This window comes from Aotus nancymaae, unplaced genomic scaffold (genome assembly GCF_030222135.1).
Source record: "Aotus nancymaae isolate 86718 unplaced genomic scaffold, 86718_ANA_hifiasm-v0.15.2.pri h1tg000062l, whole genome shotgun sequence".
NCBI lineage: Eukaryota > Metazoa > Chordata > Mammalia > Primates > Aotidae > Aotus > Aotus nancymaae.
This window is the reverse complement of record NW_026988476.1, coordinates 39,682,423-39,699,399: the sequence shown is the minus strand read 5'-3', so window position 1 is coordinate 39,699,399 and position 16,977 is coordinate 39,682,423. Positions and strand designations below refer to the sequence as shown.

Sequence of the window (16,977 nt, the reverse complement as noted above, 5' to 3'; positions counted from 1 at the left end):
TAAGGTTAGGTACTTCTTTATAAAATTGTTTCTGTTATGTACATGTGTATAAGATGTAACACTGGATGAAAATGTAAAATCTATTTCTTAATATAGGTAACAATTTTTAAAAACTGTCAAAGTCTCACACTACAGGAATTAACTCCAAGTATGGTTCAATGACCAGTGCTGATTGAGGAACTGTTATCAGTTTGTGATAAAATAAGAAGTTTGTGACAGACTGTAAATCAATTAAGCACACTGACCTTTTTACAGTAGCAAGACTTTCTCCATGAAAAAAGCAGTGCACTGACTGGGCGTGGTGCCTCACAACTGTAATTCCAGCCCTCTGGGAGGCCAAAGTGGGAGGACTGCTTGAGCCCATGAGTTCAAAAACAGATATTTATGTTGAGTATTGTTGCTGCTTAAAGGACAGAGATAGAAAAGATAGAAAAAGATAGTGGGTGGCCCACAAAGAGGGCAACAAGTGAGACAAAAAATTTTACAAAAAATTAAAAAATTAGCTGGGTGTAGTAGCGCACACCTGAGGTCCCAGCTACAAAAAGAAACTTAAGTTCCACCTCTTCCATCCTTTATGGTCCCAGTTCTTGGAGTTGTTTCTTCATGTGAATCCGACAATGCTTGTGATCTACATCATTCCTTCAATATAGTAATGGGACTAACAGACAATTACTACAAGGCTTTAAAATCCTCATTCACATGCAGAGCTCATGATGATGTGACGAGACAGAGAGAAATTGGCCTTGAGGATAGAATTTATCTAAGAACAGGGTAAGAGGGAAGGGCGTGGTGGCTCAAGCCTGTAATCCCAGCACCTTGGGAGGCTGAGGCCAGCAGATCACCTGAGGTCAGGAGTTCAAGACCTGCCTGGCCAACATGGTGAAACCACATCTCTACCAAAAATACAAAAATTAACTGGGTCTGGTATCAGGTACCTGTAATCCCAGCTACTTAGGAGGCTAAGACAGGAGAATCACTTGAACCTGGGAGGCAGAGGTTGCAGTAAGCCAAGATCTACTGCACTGCAGCCTGAGGAACAAGAGTGAAATTCCATATCCTTAAAAAAAAAAAAAAAAAAAGAACAGGGTAAGAAAGGACATGTGGCCGGGCATGGAGGCTCATACCTGTAATCCCAGCACTTTGGGAGGCTGAGGCAGGCAGATCACCTGAGGTCGGGAGTTCAAGACCAGCCTGACCAACAAGGAGAAACCTGTCTCTACTAAAAATACAAATTTAGCTGGGCATGGTTGTGAACGCCTGTAAATTCCACCTACTCGGGAGGCTGAGGCAGGAGAATCTCCTGAACCAGGGGGCGGAGGTTACGGTGAGCAGAGATCGCTCCACTCCACTCCAGCCTGGGCAATAAGAGCAAAACACCATCTCAAAAAAAAAAAGAAAAAGGAAGGAGGACATTTCAGAAGAGGGAAACATCATGAAGAAGGATACAAAATGAGAAATTAGTGAGAGAAAAAAAATGAGAATAATAAGGAATGTTACAGAGGTTACTGGGAAATAATCAGTTGGATAGAGGGAAAATGCTAACATGTCTTTGGATCCCAGGCACCTGTCTCAGTAGTCCTCACACAGTCACCGCTTTAATGAATGTTTCTCCCTGTCAGCTGAATTCAAGTAACAAAAAAATAAATGTTGGCTAAAAAGAATAACTAAATTACATTATGTAGGAGATGGAGTCACATTATGGAAGACTCTTGAAGCCATCCAGAATTCTTTATATTTGATTGAGCAGGCAATAAAAGCCAGTTCTTGATGGGAGAAACAGTATCTCGGGATCGTCAAATTAGGGAGACGTAAGATTGAAAGGAGATGAGAACCAGGGAATGACACTATGGAAAACAGTAATTAGAAGGTCACTGAAGAAAATACAAAATGGCATAAACATGCTTTGGTAATTGATTGACTGAAACAGAGTATTTTCTCTTGCTTACATCCACATCCACAACCACATCAACCCACCACCCACACAGACACACACAGGCACTCACATACTACCCTGCAAAATATGAAGAGCAGTAGTGCTATTAACAAAAGAATAAATGTTGCAGTTTAAAACTGATCAGTTTACAGCAGCATGTCTCAACCTTGCCGTCACTTATATTTTGGACCAGATAAACATTTGTGTGAGGGGCTGCTCTGTGCAATGGGCACTGGAAGATGTTTAGCAACATCCCTAGGCTGTACCCACTAGACGCCAGTTTACTATCATCCTTCCCTTCCATTTATAACAACCAAAAATGTCTACAGTTACTGCCAAATGTGTCCTGGAAGGCAAAATTAGCCCCAAATAAGAACCCCCGGTTTACAGCAAAGTAGGTAATTCAATGTGGACAATGTTGAATGTATGCTAAAGGAACATCTAAAGATGTAAATATTAACTAGAAATTAGTTCTATGGGAGAGCAGACAAATATTAAATCTGTTTATCAACTAAGAAGGCATCAATGTTGACTTTGATAATCCCTACTGTTTTGGAAGATAATGAAGTACTGACACCAAAATTGTACATTATCTAGGATTTGGTGAACTGCTGTGCAATATAGTGAGATCTCATCACTACCAAAAAAAAAAAAAAAATAACAGGGCATGGTGGCATATGCCTGTGGTCCCAGCTTCTTGGGAGGTTGAGGCAGGAGGATCACTTGAGCTTGGGAGTTTGAGCTTGCAGTGAACCATGATTACACCACTGCACGCCAGCATGAGCAATAGAGGGAGACCCTGTCTCGAAAATAAAAAATTCCTATTTTCTTCACTTTTATGTACATTTTTAAACTTCTATAATAGCTTTTAAAACACAGACATTGTTAATACTAGTAACTAAAATCAGGAGGATGAATCACCAAGGAAATGAGTTCTTGTTTCCTTACACCTGAAAAGTTAACTTGAGGACCCAAAATTGGGGGAGTCTAAATGAAGAAAAGGTCAGAAAAGGAAGCAGGAGTCATTAGAATAAAGAAAAACCTGGAAAGTATAACATCATGGAAACCAAAGAAAGAATATTCCAAGAAACTTCAGTTCTTAGAATGCCACGAGAAAAAAAAAAAAAAGTAAAATAACTACCCCCAGTTTTTTTCTTTTTTTCTTTTTTTTGAGATTAAGTCTCGCTCTGTCATCCTGGCTGGAGTGCAGTGGCGCAATCTCAGCTCACCACAACTTCCGCCTCCCAGGTTCAAGCGATTCTCTTGCCTTAAGCCTCCTGAGTAGCTCAACTAGCCCTAGTTCTAAAGAGTGACTGTCTAAAACGGCTTCAATTAGGTAAACAATAGATACCTACTATACACAAGGCGCAGTATTGTGATATAGGGGATACTAAAAAAACACACTTCTTAATAAAGTTTCTGCCTCTTAAAATGAAAGATAAATAAATAATGGTAACAAAGTTATTGGAAATAGATGTTTGGTGCCACAAAGAAAAATTAGCACTGAGACAAAGGATCTCTAAACAAAGCAACTTTTACTTCCCGGACTGCAGGAAGGGTACTCTCACTAGTCATCTTGCCAAGAGTACAGTGAATAAAAGAAAAGCAAACATATTTATCCCTTACGCATTTGGGGTTGTCCTTACTGCATCAGAGACAACTGTGTCTGCTGTGTCTGATCTTCGATGCCTGGAGCCAGACCTTACAACTTAAACTAAAACCTGACTGGCTAAGAACTTAAACAGGTAAAAGCAATGGTGAGCTGGGACACGCCTGTGAGCACGTCCAGCACAGATATCTTGGTTAAAGTACAAGAATATAGAATGTACTACATGCCTATTAGCATGGCAAGTCTAACATCTACATAGGATAGGGCTTAACAAAGAGTTATTAGCACACTTACGATTTATTCTTTAACAGTAAAGGAAACTTGAAACTTTTTACTTCCCATAAATTAAAGTATGGCTTAGTGCTGTGATACAGCCACTAGCAAGCCAGGTCAATGTCCGTTCATTTTATTAAGGACCATTCCCAGAAACTAACAAAAAGGTAACTGTTTTCCAGAATAGATGTCTATCTACATTTATAACTTTAATCTGTTGCTTATATCTTCTACCTCATTGTTTAATTTTTTAACAGATGCAAAATTGTTAAGTAGGGAGCCAGATCATACTTAACATGTATCAAAAACATAGTTCTCAATCCTAGCTGTATGTTTGAATTAGTTACCTAGATTCGGGGGAATCTAGGTTAGAAAAAAAAAAAAAAAGAATCAGTTACCTAGAGAACTTTAAAAAAATATTGATGCTCAGATCTCACTCCTAAACAATTAAATCAGAATCTCTAGGGATGGTACATACATACAGGTATTTATTTTCTTATTCATATATTAAAAAAAAAAGACAGACTCTCACTATGTTGTCCAGGCTAGTCTCAAAGTCTTGGGCACAAGGGATCCTCCTCCCTCAGTCTCTCAAAGCGCTGGAATTACAGGCATGAGCCAACCTCACCTCACCCACATAGGTATTTTTAAAAAGCTTCCCAAATTAATTCTAACATGCAGTCAAGAGTGGGAACCATAAACATAAGAATGAATATAAACATGCTGCTAGAAGCAACAAAGTAATATGAATATGAAGGCAACAATTTGTTTCCAACTGAAATCAGTATCTTAAATCAATCAACCTACCAAAATTTTTCAAAATCATTTTCATGTTTACAATTCTGTGATTGAGAAATTAAAATAACACCTCCAGGATTCTTATGCCCAAAACTTTTTTGTTTTGAAATTGGTATTATAATGTGTAATTATTTCATTACACTCTATTAAAAAGACAGGCAGGTTCACATCATTATTGGCACTTTTCAGAATTTGGTGTGGTAGTCACCCTTATCCACGGTTTCACTTTCCACTACTTGCAGTCAACCACAGTCCAAAAATACGAAATAAAAAACTCCAGAAATAATTATAAGTTTTAAATTGTGCACCACTGGCTGGGCACAGTGGCTCACACCTGTAATCCCAGCATTTTGGGAGGCTGAGGTGGGCGGATCACGAGGTCAGGAGTTCAAGTCCAGCCTGACTATCATGGTGAAACCCCGTCTCTACTAAAAATGCAAAAATTAGCTGGGTGTGGTGGCACACGCCTGTAATGCCAGCTACTCAGGAGGCTGAGGCAGGAGAATCGCTTGAACCTGGGAGGTGGAGGTTGTGGTGAGCCAAGATCTCGCCACTGCACTCTAGCCAGGGCAACAGAGCAAAACTCCGTCTCAAAAATAAATACATAAATAAAATAAAATAAATTGTGTGCCACCTCACTTTGCCCAGCCTGTGACATGAATCAACCCTTTGTCCAGTGTATCCACACTGTAGATGCTACCTGTCTGTTAATCACTAAGCGGCCTTCTCAGTTACCAGAATGACTACAGCTGTATTACAGTGCTTATGTTCAAGTAACCCTCATTTTACTTAATAATGGCTCCAAAGTGTAAGAGCAGAGATTCACATATGCCAAAGAGAAGCTGTAAACTGCTTCCTTTAGGCAAAAAGGTGAAAGTTCTTGACTTAATAAGAAAAAATTCATGCTGAGGTTGCTAAGATCTATGGTAAGAATCTTTCATCTGCAAAATTTCGAAGGAAAAAGAAATTTGTGCTAGTTTTGCTGTCACACCTCAAGTTCCAAAAGTTATGGCCACAGGGTATGATAACCTTTATTACAGTATATTGTTGTAATTATTCTATTTTATTATTATTGTTGTTAATCTCTTATTGTGTATAATTTATAAATTAAACTTTATCATAAAAATGTATAAATAGGGAAAACATAGTATATATAGGGTTCAGTACTATCTGTAGTTTCAGGCATTCATTGGAGGTCTTGAAACACATTCCCTGCAGATAAGGAGAAGACTGCTGTATTATTAAAAACTAAATTGTAGGCTGGCGCAGTGGCTCATACCTGTAATCTCAGCACTTTGGGAGGCAGAGGCAGACGGACTGACTGAGCTCAGGAGTTGGTGACCAGTCTGTGCAACATGGTGAAACCCTGTCTCTACTAAAATACAAAAAATCTGCCATCAAGAGGACTCGGAAAATAAAAAAAATAAAAATAAAAATAAAAAAATTAGCTGGATGTGGCAGCATGTGCCTGTAGTCCCAGCTGCTCAGGAGGCTAGGCAGGAGAACTGCTTGAACCCAGTAGGCAGATGTTGCAGTGAGCCAACATCACGCCACTGCACTCTAGCCTGGGCAACAGAACAAGAGACTCCATCTCAAAAAAACAAAACACAAAAAAAATACATTGTAATGTGTTAGTCAAAAGAGACAAGGCTTAGTTAAGCCTTATTCACTGTACATGAGAACTGCTTTACTTGAATTAGTATGGTATTAGCCAAGTGTGGTGGTGTGTGCCTGCAGTACTAACTACTCAGGAAGCTGAGGTGGGAGGATCACTTAAGCCCAAGAGGCAGAGGTTACAGTGAGCCAAGGTCATGCCGCTGCACTCTAGCCTAGGCGACAGAGCAAGACCTTGTATCAATTAATTAAAAAAAAAAAAAAAAGGCCCGGTGAGGTAGCTCACGACTATAATCCCAGCACTTCAAGAGGCTGAGGTGGGCAACACCTGAGGTCAGTAGTCTGACACCAGCCCGGCCAACATGGCAAAATCCCATGTCTACTAAAATACAAAAATTAGCTGAGCATGGTGGCAGGCACCTGTAGTCCCAGCTACTAGGGAGGCTGAGGCAGGAGAATCTCTTGAACCCAGGAGGAGGAGATTGCACTGAGTCAAGATCACGCCACTGCCCTCCAGCCTGGGTGACAGAGCAAGACTACATCTCAAAAAAAAAAAAAAAAAAAACTAGTGTGGCTATAAATGTAGACTCCCATACATTTAATATTTCATCAATTAGTACTAATAAATTTATTATGGACCTGTTGTAGGCCTTCTTTTCCATTTATTAATCATATGACTTTGAACAAATTCCATAAATCACTCCCAACACCACCACCACCACTCTTCAGTTTACTTTCATCTGCAAAATGAAATAGGAATGATTTGTCTGCTACTATAGGGATACCACAGGTATCAAGTGAAAAAATGTACAAAAACATGATTTGAAGACTATAATATGCCATTAAGACATAAAGCATTATGGTTAAAGAAATTGGAAGTGTACCTTATTCTGCATCTGCTATATAAATGCAAACTAGAGTCCAATACAACTTTGCCATCAAAATTATAGTAGGCAAAGGATGGCCACAAATTCTTTGACATTTTTCCCTTCAAAGGTAAGGGCTGGACGCCGGTCTTTCACTGCTCTAACCAACAGAGTAGGTTGGAAGTAATGTTGTGCCAATTTCGGGTCCAGGCTTTTTTGCAAGACTGGCAGCTTCTACTTCCTGCCTCTTTGAACATGTATTCTTTGAACCTAGCCACCATACTGTTAGAAGTTCAAGTCAAGTGAAGAGTCTATGTGTGGGCATTCCAGTTGACATGTCCAGCTGAACTCCTAGCCAACATCAACTGCCTTCACATGAATGAGTCATTTTGGATGTCCAGCCCAGTGAACTCTCAGATGACTCTAAACTCAGCTGCTTATCTGAAAACAAATGCATTAAACTCTAGGTGAGAACTACTTAGCTAAGTCCAGGCAAGCCAGAGAAACATGAGAGATACTACAGTTTTAAGCCACTATATCTAGAGTGATTTGTTACACAGTAATAGGTAACTGGGACAAGGCATTTTTTAAATGTTTCCTTGATTATATCTAATTTTATTAGCAACACATACTTGAAGACTTTTTTTTTCCTTTCACTTCAATAAATGAGTGTATTTTCACATAGAAAAGTTCATAATAAAGTATAATGTGGCCGGACATGGTGGCTTACACCTGTAATCCAAGCACTTTGGAGGCCAAGGCAGGCGGATCACCTGAGGTCGGGAGTTCAAGAAGAGCCTGACCAACATGGTGAAACCCTGTCTTAAAAAAAAAAAGTATAATGTTAGACTTATGAAAAAAATTTGATGTACTGGCTTTATTTTCCAACTGTCTTATCCAAAAGTCATTATGATTCTTTTCCATTACGTCCACATTTTTTATTTTTATTCTCTCAGATAGAGATTTGCTCCTGTCACCCAGGATGGAGTGCAATGGTGCAACCTCAGCTCACTGCAATCTCTGCCTCCTGGGTTCAAGAGATTCTCCTGCCTCAGCCTCCCAAGTAGCTGGGATTACAGGCGTGTGCCACTACACCCAGCTAATTTTGTATTTTTAGTAGAAACGAAATTTCGCTATGTTGGCCAGTCTCGAACTCCTGACCTCAGGTATCTGTCCAAGTGCTGGCATTACAGGCGTGAGCCACTGCACCCGGCCATATCCACGTTAATGAACAAATGTCCATAATGACTAATAAAGTTCAAGTAAATATATTAAAAAATGAAATGCTAAAAAAGGCACCTTTAAAACATTGTTAGTTTTTCTTATACATTGTTTTGTAAAAAAAAAAACATGTATATGTGCAAAATTTCATTAATGACAGGTGTACTTTTTTTTTTTTTTTACTACTACAGGATCTTTACTAATATTAAAGATGCATCCAATGTGTCACAAGAAAAGGAATACATATTTCAAGGCAGCCATATCAACATGATAAAGACATCCAACCGATATTATGTCTTACTTACTGGTCCAGGGATATGTCGTAATGAGAAACTACCCAAATCCATCATGAATGACATTCACCCAACGAATCTTTTTTTTGTTTGTTTGTTTTGTTTTTTGTTGTTGTTTTTTTATAAAGATGGGGTTTCACCATGATGGCCAGGCTGGTCTTGAACTCCTGACCTCAGGTGATCCACTCACCTCGGCCTCCCAAAGTGCTAGGATTACAGGGGAGAGCCACCGCGTCCGGCCTTTTTTTTTTTTTTTTTTTTTTTTTATAAAGATGGTCACCCAACGAATCTTAAACAGAATTGGCTGAAATGTAAAATCTGCTTACAAAGCAAAGCCGCAGCAGAACAAGTCTAAAACAGGAATACTTCCTTAACAAATACCACTTGGCATTTTTAATAGCTGCAGCAGGATATTAACAAAACTAAGGATGCTTTGCAGATTCAGAAAAGGTAACATCCTTTAGATATAAATCCCTTTCATCTGAAACCCTCAGATCTCTTAACAAATACTAAATTCCTTAGGCTCTGCAACACCTCCATGTCAAGTAAATATTTTGTTAGTGATTAAGTGACTTGTTCAAGGTCACAGAATGAACCGGAGGCAAGAAATAAACCCAGGAGGGTGATCTGTAGCTTTATATATAAATGCATATCACTGCAAGTAAGGATTCTGATAATTTCCAAGGTGGAGTGCCAGTGAAATTAACTTGTCCCACAACTGTAGGATGGAAGGCACTTTTTAGCGGGGGTGAAAAAAGCTTCTACAGTTTTAACTCTGATAGCTTATAGGGTCTTTAAACTCATACTTGAACTTCACCAAAATCAAGTGTGACTGGGGAAGAGGAGAAAACTGGGAAACAGTTTGAGGAGCTGTAGTAAGGCCTCGGATTGTAGGCAGATCGCAGAAAATTTTAAAAACGGAAGAGGAAAGAGGTCAAAGTCGGGTGTAAGTATCCAAGAGAAAGGAAGAATGGTCAAAGCCACCTTTTAAAACCGAAAAACCACACGAAACTCGCTGGGCAACCCCAGGTGAGTGGCGTAAAAGACTCAAGGTTGGGCCCTTCCTCTTCACAAGCCGGTTCTACCTTTTAGAGTTGTCCCACCCCTCTCCGAGGACAGGGCTTGTCTCCCGGGTGACCAGCAGCTGGTAGGAGACGGGGTTCGCAGCGGACGACTTCCCAGAGAACAGATACCAGGGCCCAAGACTCTCACTCACCGAGGCGCCAGGCGCGCTTCACTAACGCCAACCTTCTTGCCAGAGGCCCATCTCCCAAGAACTCAAGGGAGGATTAGCCTCGGCTACCCGGACGGAAGCCAGCCCAGCTCATCCCCTTTTCCCGATTTGCATTGCGTGGCGACGCGTCGCGTCTCCAGACGTCACGGCAGGGGCGGGGCTTCGCGTGCGCTCTCTCGTGCCTCTATTTACACCGCCGTCCCTCCCTTTGGGTGAGGACCGCGCGGAGGGGCGAGGGAGGATCGAGGAGGACCTTATGGGTGGGCGGTGGTGGCAGGGGCGGGGTTTCTCTGAGCCAGGTCATGTTAGTTGTCCGATCCCTTACCCTCCGCACCGCACCCTGCATTTCCGGGTTGTAACCCGGCGGCAGCCAAGCAACCCTGGTGTCGCTTCGCATCCTAGGCCTTGTTGTGGAAGAAGCGAGGTTGCTTTTGCGTCCCTTTACTACGTATTTTCCTCCTCAGATTGGAAATTGAAAAAACTTAAAAGGGGTTTTAACTCCCCTCTATTTCTGGCTAAACATTCTCTGAAGCAAAGCCTTTGGTCAAAGAAAAATATGTATTATCCTAAAACACATTTTATGTACAATTTTTAACGTCACTTAAAAGGCCCCGTCTAGGCCGGGCGCTCTGGCTCACGCCTGTAATCCCAGTAGTTTGGAAGGCCGAGGCGGGTGGATCACCTGAGGTCAGGAGTTCGAGACCAGCCTGACCGACATGGAGAAACCCCGTGTCTCTACTAAAAATACAAAATTAGCCGGGCATGGTGGCACATGCCTGTAATCCCAGCTACTTGGGAAGCTGAGGCAGGAGAATTGCTTAAACCCAGGAGGCAGAGGTTGCAGAGAGCAAGATCTGGCCACTGCACTCCAGCCTGGTGACAGAGCAAGACTCCATCTCAAAAAAAAAAAAAAAAAAAATTAGCCAGCCCTGGTTCGGTGCACTTGCAGTCCCAGCTCTTCAGGAGGCTGAGGCCAGGAGATCACCTGATCCCAGGAGGTTGAAGCTACAATGAACCATAATTGTGCCACTACACTCCAGCCTAGGCCAGAGAACAAGACTCTGTCTTAAACAAATGAACGAACAAATAAAGAGGCAAACAGTACTTCACATATAGTATATAGTAGTCTTACAATAAATGGTAATTTCCCTTCCATTACAATGAAATACATGCAAAACATTATTGTAGTTATTTTATACTTAAGCTATACACTATTTGCTTCCCCAAAACGTGTAACACTGATATACTAAATGTAATACCTCGAGCTACTAAATAAATAGGAAGTCTTAATGTTTTTCATAACTAAGGAAAAACTTGTATCTTTCTCTTGAGGATAGTGATATAGTTATCCTTTGTCCCCACCTAAATCTCATCTTGAATTGTAATCCCTATAATCTCTACTTGTCAAGGGAGAGACCAGGTGGAGGTAATTGAATCATGGGGTCAGTTCCCCCATGCTGTTCTTGTGATAGTGAGTTCTCATGAGATCTGATGGTTTTATAAGGGGCTCTTCCCACTTTGCTTGGCATTTCTCCTTTCTGCTGTCTTGTGGTGCCTTGCTCCCCCTTCACCTTCTGCCATGATTTTAAGTGTCCTGGGTCTTCTCCAGCCATGCTGAAGTGTGAATCAATCAAACCTCTTTCCTTTATAAATTACCCAGTCTCTGGTAGTTCTTTATAGCAGTATGAAAATGTACTAATACAGGTGAGTTCTAGGAAAGAAAGTTTCTGTTTCTGTTTTTGTTTTCCTACTGAGCACCTTGATGAATTTGGACATGGAAAGAAAAACCTAGTGGCTGAGTCTGGAGTAGGAACCAAAAAAAGAGAGAAGAATTGCACTGACAATCTAAGAGAGAAGAGGGCAAGAATGTGAGGTGAAAGAAGGGAGAAGTCATAGGAATGAGTTAACCAATGACAAAAAGTCTCTGATGATGGGGTCCCAGAAAGGGCTCTGTACTATGCATCTAAAGTTATTTTTGTTGTTTTGATGTAACTCTGCTGAAATTCCCCCTAGTAAGTGGAATTCCCCCACTTCCTAAAACTTCAGTCTCACTGTACTCATGGCTTCGCCTAGCAAGTCAGTGATCATTCCTGGGAACGGAGGCGAGGATGTGGTCACTCATGGCTGGTATGGCTGGGTGAAAAAGTTTCTGGAGCAGATACCTGGTTTCCAGTGTTTGGCTAAAAACATGCCCCACCCAATTACAGCAGGAGAGAGCATCTGGCTGCCCTTCATGGAGGTGGGACTGCACTGTGATGAGAAGACCATCATCATCATCCACAGTGCTGGGGCCATCGCGGCCATTAGGTATTCAGAAACACATGGAGTATATGCTATTGTATTCACGTCTGCATACATATCAGACTTAGGGATGAAAATGAGTGTGTAAGTGGATACTTCAACTGCCCCTGGCAGTGGGAGAAGATCGAGGCCAGCTACCTTCACAGTGTGTAGTTTGGCGCCACTGATGACCCATTCCTTCGCTGGAAGGAATACGAAGTGGCTGATAGGTTGGAAACCAAATTGTACAAATTCACTGACCATGGCCACTTACAGAACACAGAGTTTCATGAACTGATTACTATGGTAAAGTCTTTGCTAAAAGTACCAGCAGAGGACTGGATGATTTCTGCTATTTTGCATCCCCATATAGGGGCAGAGTAATAATATCTACTATCAGCCGATTACTAAACACATAAAACATCCAGTTAAGTTCCAAAAGTGCCTGAAAAACAAACACAAATTTCAAAGTTCAATCTAAGTTACAAATAGCATTTCCATTTTCCTAGAATCTAAAACTCCCCAAATTGAACTACAGCAGTATTTTCCCCATTTGATAAGAGACATAAGGATAGCTTAACTACCCTTCTTTATCCAATGTAAGTCAGAAACAGAACTCAGGTTTCCTGATTCCCACTCCCGAGTAAAACTAAATAGGTTTTATGTATGTTGCAGCTATTTTACTCTTTTCCTCTTTGAAATAAACCTTTTCTATTTCATTGAGGAAAGAAAACATGACTGAAAGTCCAAATTGTTAGCTTAAAGCTCAAAACACTACCTGCTGTTTCAAGCTGGCCAGGACATTAAATCCAGACAAGAGCCTTCACTTTTGACACCTGCCCCCGAGTCCTTCAGACATGTTGAGAGAGACTGAGACAGGGGTCTTCCAGGGTCAGGCAGGAAGGAGAAGTATATGTATAGCAATATACATATGTAACATGCATAGAATTGACTAGATTTGTTTAAGACAAGAGTGGTGGGGATTAGGGCCTTGTGGAGCGCTCATGGCCTGTCTAAATTGTTGCCTTGTGGAAATGGGGCAGAGTGTTGCCAATTTTCTGATTTTTCTGTGTGTGGGAAAAGTCTCCAAACTGTGGCTTTTAAATTTGGGGAATATGTATATAATCCATATACATATGAATTATGTTAGTTGGCAACAACAGTCTACTTAAAAATATTTACAAACACTGCAAAACAAATAAAATCTAAGCCATCTATTTGTGACCACAATCATAAGCATTAACTTAGCCAGGGGCTTTTAGATAATTCTCTGTTAAAGACAAAGTCTGAAAAAAGACTAAGATAACCAAAATGAACATAATGTCAAAGGATGATATCATGGGAACAATTTGGACTTTGTTCCAAAGTCAAATTTTTTTTGTTTGGTTTTTGTTTTTTATTTTTTGATTTTTTTTGAAACAGAGTCTCACTCTTTTGCCAGGCCGGAGTGCAGTGACACAATCTTGGCTCACTGAAACCTCCACCTCCCAGGTTCAAACGATTCCTGCCTCAGCCTCCCCAGTAGCTGAGACTACAGGCATTCACCACCACACCCAGCTAGTTTTTTTTTTTTCTTTTTTTTCTTTTTCTACACCACATTATTAGTTTTTGTATTTGGTCTCAATCTCTTGACTTCGTGATCTGCCCACCTCGGCCTCTTAAACTGCTGGGATTACAGACATCAGCCACTGCACCTGGCCAAGTGTGTTTTAAAGAAACTTTTCCTGGGAGTGATAGCGTGCACCTGTAATCCCAGCTACCCAGGAGGCTGAAGCAGGAAAATCGCTGGAGCCCTGGCAGGGGTGGGGCAGTGGGGGAAGGCTACAGTGAGACGAGATTGCACCACCATACTCCAGCCTGGCTGCAGAGTGAGACGCTGTCTCAACAAGAAAAAAAAAAAAGAACCTTTCCGTACTTTATGTTTTGTTCTCTAGACTTCAACCTTTTAACTTCTATGGCCCTTTAGATCTCTTTCGAACACATTCCATGATTTTCCTCTTGATCATATTCCCTCCACAAAAACCTTTTTCGGCTGGGTCCGGGGGCTAACACTTGTAATTCCAGCACTATGGGAGGCTAAGGTGCATAGATTGCTTGAGGCCAGGAGTTTGAGGCCTGGGCAACATAGCAAGAACTTATCCCTAAAAAATATTTAAGAATTAATCATTCTGCCAGCAGGAAAGAACAACAACAACAAAAAATTAACCAGTCACGGCGGCGCCGTTGAAAAACAAGTCCTAGCTACTTGGGAGGCGGAGGCAGGAAGATTGCTTGAGTCCAGGAGTTTGAGGGTTCAGTGAGCTATAATTCCTCCACTAAACTCCATCCTGGGTGACAGAGTAAAGACTCCGTCTCTTTGAAAGAATAATAATAATAATAATAATAATTAATTTTTAAAAATCCCTTTTTCATTTCCCTACATTTTTTGGCTACTATGATCTCTAAGTGTTATTTAAAATAATTTCCAGGGACTCCACACTTGAGTTGCTGCAGAAATATAATTTCCCACACCCTATGCCTAAAAGGGATTCAGAGCTATCACTTAAAACCAAAAGTCTTGGTTTTTAAATGTGCTTAGACAAAAAAGTCAGGAAAGGCACTGTAAATGTTTAACAGCAATCATCTTTGGGGAATGGGCCTCTTGGTAGGTACAGTGTGGACATCCCTATTTTACTTTATCCATCTGAGAGATTATTTGCACTTGTCACAGTGAACACGTATTACTTTTATAATAAAAAATAATTAAGATTTAAAATGTATTTGACTAGTAAAAAGCAAATTATATGAATCAGTTGAATAATATTAGAGATAATGTTTAACATTAAATGTTAAATATAAGATGTAACTGATATAAATCAGTTGACTAATAATGTTAAAGATGCCATTTAGCAATGATTTGACCAAATCCATATCAAAGTTTGATTCTACTTCAATTTTTTGGAAATCAGATGTTGTGTTACTCTCTGCCTTGTTCTCTGTGAGTTCTTTCCTTAAAAAACTACAAACTTATGACCAGGTGCAGTGGTTCATGCCTGTAATCCCAGCACTTCGGGAGGCCAAAGCGGGCAAATCACAAGGTCAGGAGTTCGAGACAAGCCTGGCTAACACGGTGAAACCCATCTCTACTAAAAATACAAAAATTAGCCAGGCGTGGAGGCACATGCCTGTAGTCCCAGCTACTTGGGAGGCTGAGGCAGGAGAATTGCTTGAAGCAGGACACAGAAGTCACAGTGAGCCGAGATCACACCATTGCACTCCAGCCTGGGCGACAGAACAAGACTCTGTCTCGAAAAATAAAAAAGAAAAAGAAAACAGTGTAAAGGGCTAGCAAGGACAGTGGTTTTTGTTTGTTTGTGGGTTTTTTGTTTTTGGGGTTTTTTTTTTTTGAGACAGAGTCTTGCTCTGTTGCCCAACCTGGAGTACAGCGGCATATTCACAGCTCACTGCAGCATTGATCTCCCAGGCTCAAGTGACCCTCCCACCTCACCTTCCCTAGTAGCTGGGACTACAGGTGTACACCACTATGCCCAACTAATTTTTGTATTTTTTGTAGAGATGGGGTTTCACCAGAGATGTCTCTAATGCCCGCCAAGAGCTGTGGGTACTTGGTGTGGATGAGGTTGGTGAGGTCCCCACTGATGTCCAGAATCATGTTGAGGAGCCCATCCTTGAAGTAAAGTGTCTGCTCAGTGCACCCCAGGTACTTATCCGTTTCACCCTTCCAGGTGTACACTGGAATGTCATCCTTGGCAATGACAGCTGCTGCATGGTCCTGGGTGGAGAAGATGTTGCAGCTGGACCACTGCAACAGCAACCAGGGAAATGAGGGTCTCAGTGAGGACAACCATCTCCACAGTCATATGCAGGCAGCTGGTGATACAGATACCCTTCAGTGGCTTGGAGTAAAGCTTGGAGTACTACAAACTTATGACCAGGTACAGTGGTTCATGCCTGTAATCCCAGCACTTTGGGAGGCCAAAGCGGGCGAATCACAAGGTCAGGAGTTCGAGACCAGCCTGGCTAACATGGTGAAACCCATCTCTACTAAAAATGCAAAAATTGGCTCACGCCTGTAATCCCAGCACTTTGGGAGGCCGAGGCAGGTGGATCACCTGAGTACAGCTCCCGCACATGCATCAGGCCTGGCATCTCGTTCTCCTCAGTGTCCAGGGCCTTGCATCCCCAGGTGGCCAAGCCAACGTCAGCAACTTTGTAGGGTAGTTAATGAGACATACTGGCAGTACTTCTGCACAGAATGATGGACATGGGCAAAGGGAACCGAGCCTCAAACCGGGGACAGGCATGGGGCCAGCAGTGCTGGGCAGGGCAACAGTGGTATTTGTAATGGGATAGTCAAGGAGGAACTCCCTGTGACAGTGACATTTCCATAGAGCTTTTGGTGAAAAGAGGGAACAAGTCATGTGCGAGAAGAGCAAAAGGCAGTGGGAGCAGCACAGGTGAAGGCAGTGAGGCCGGAAAAGGTGGGTGTGCTGGAGGAACATCAAGGAGGCCATATGGCTGGCATAGCGTGAGTGAGTGGGATCTGAGAAGAGATGATCTCAGGAGGGTTGGGAAGGGAATGGAGCACAGATTACATAGGGCTTTGCGGGTCACTAAAATATGTTTATCCAGAATAATGCAAGAAGTGAATCACATGTTAATAATTTATGAAAAAATGTAGCTTTTATTCATATGATACAATTAGCAACATTGTATACAAATTTTTATTTCAAATTTTTTAGCCAAATCACAAGTATCCTGTGGTTCCTTTACTGAGCATTTATTCTTTTCTATCCATCTGTTTTCTATTGCCTAAAGACAATGATTACCACTGCTAAAGACTTCAGACAAAATAA

The 16,977-nt window shown here is 41.4% G+C and overlaps 1 protein-coding gene and 1 pseudogene across 1 annotated transcript in view; one reads left to right on the top strand and one right to left on the bottom strand.

Annotated features, from left to right (window-relative positions):
- USP8 (ubiquitin specific peptidase 8) overlaps positions 1-9,950 on the bottom strand; it is an 84,169-nt gene extending 74,219 nt beyond the window's left edge. Inside the window, exon 1 of the mRNA XM_012442299.3 lies at positions 9,824-9,950. The gene's annotated coding sequence lies outside the window, so the exon portion shown is untranslated. The remainder of the gene's footprint in view (positions 1-9,823) is intronic.
- A 1,950-nt stretch (positions 9,951-11,900) lies between these two features.
- On the top strand, positions 11,901-12,507 carry LOC105709988 (serine hydrolase RBBP9-like; annotated as a pseudogene).
- Positions 12,508-16,977: the final 4,470 nt, after the last annotated feature.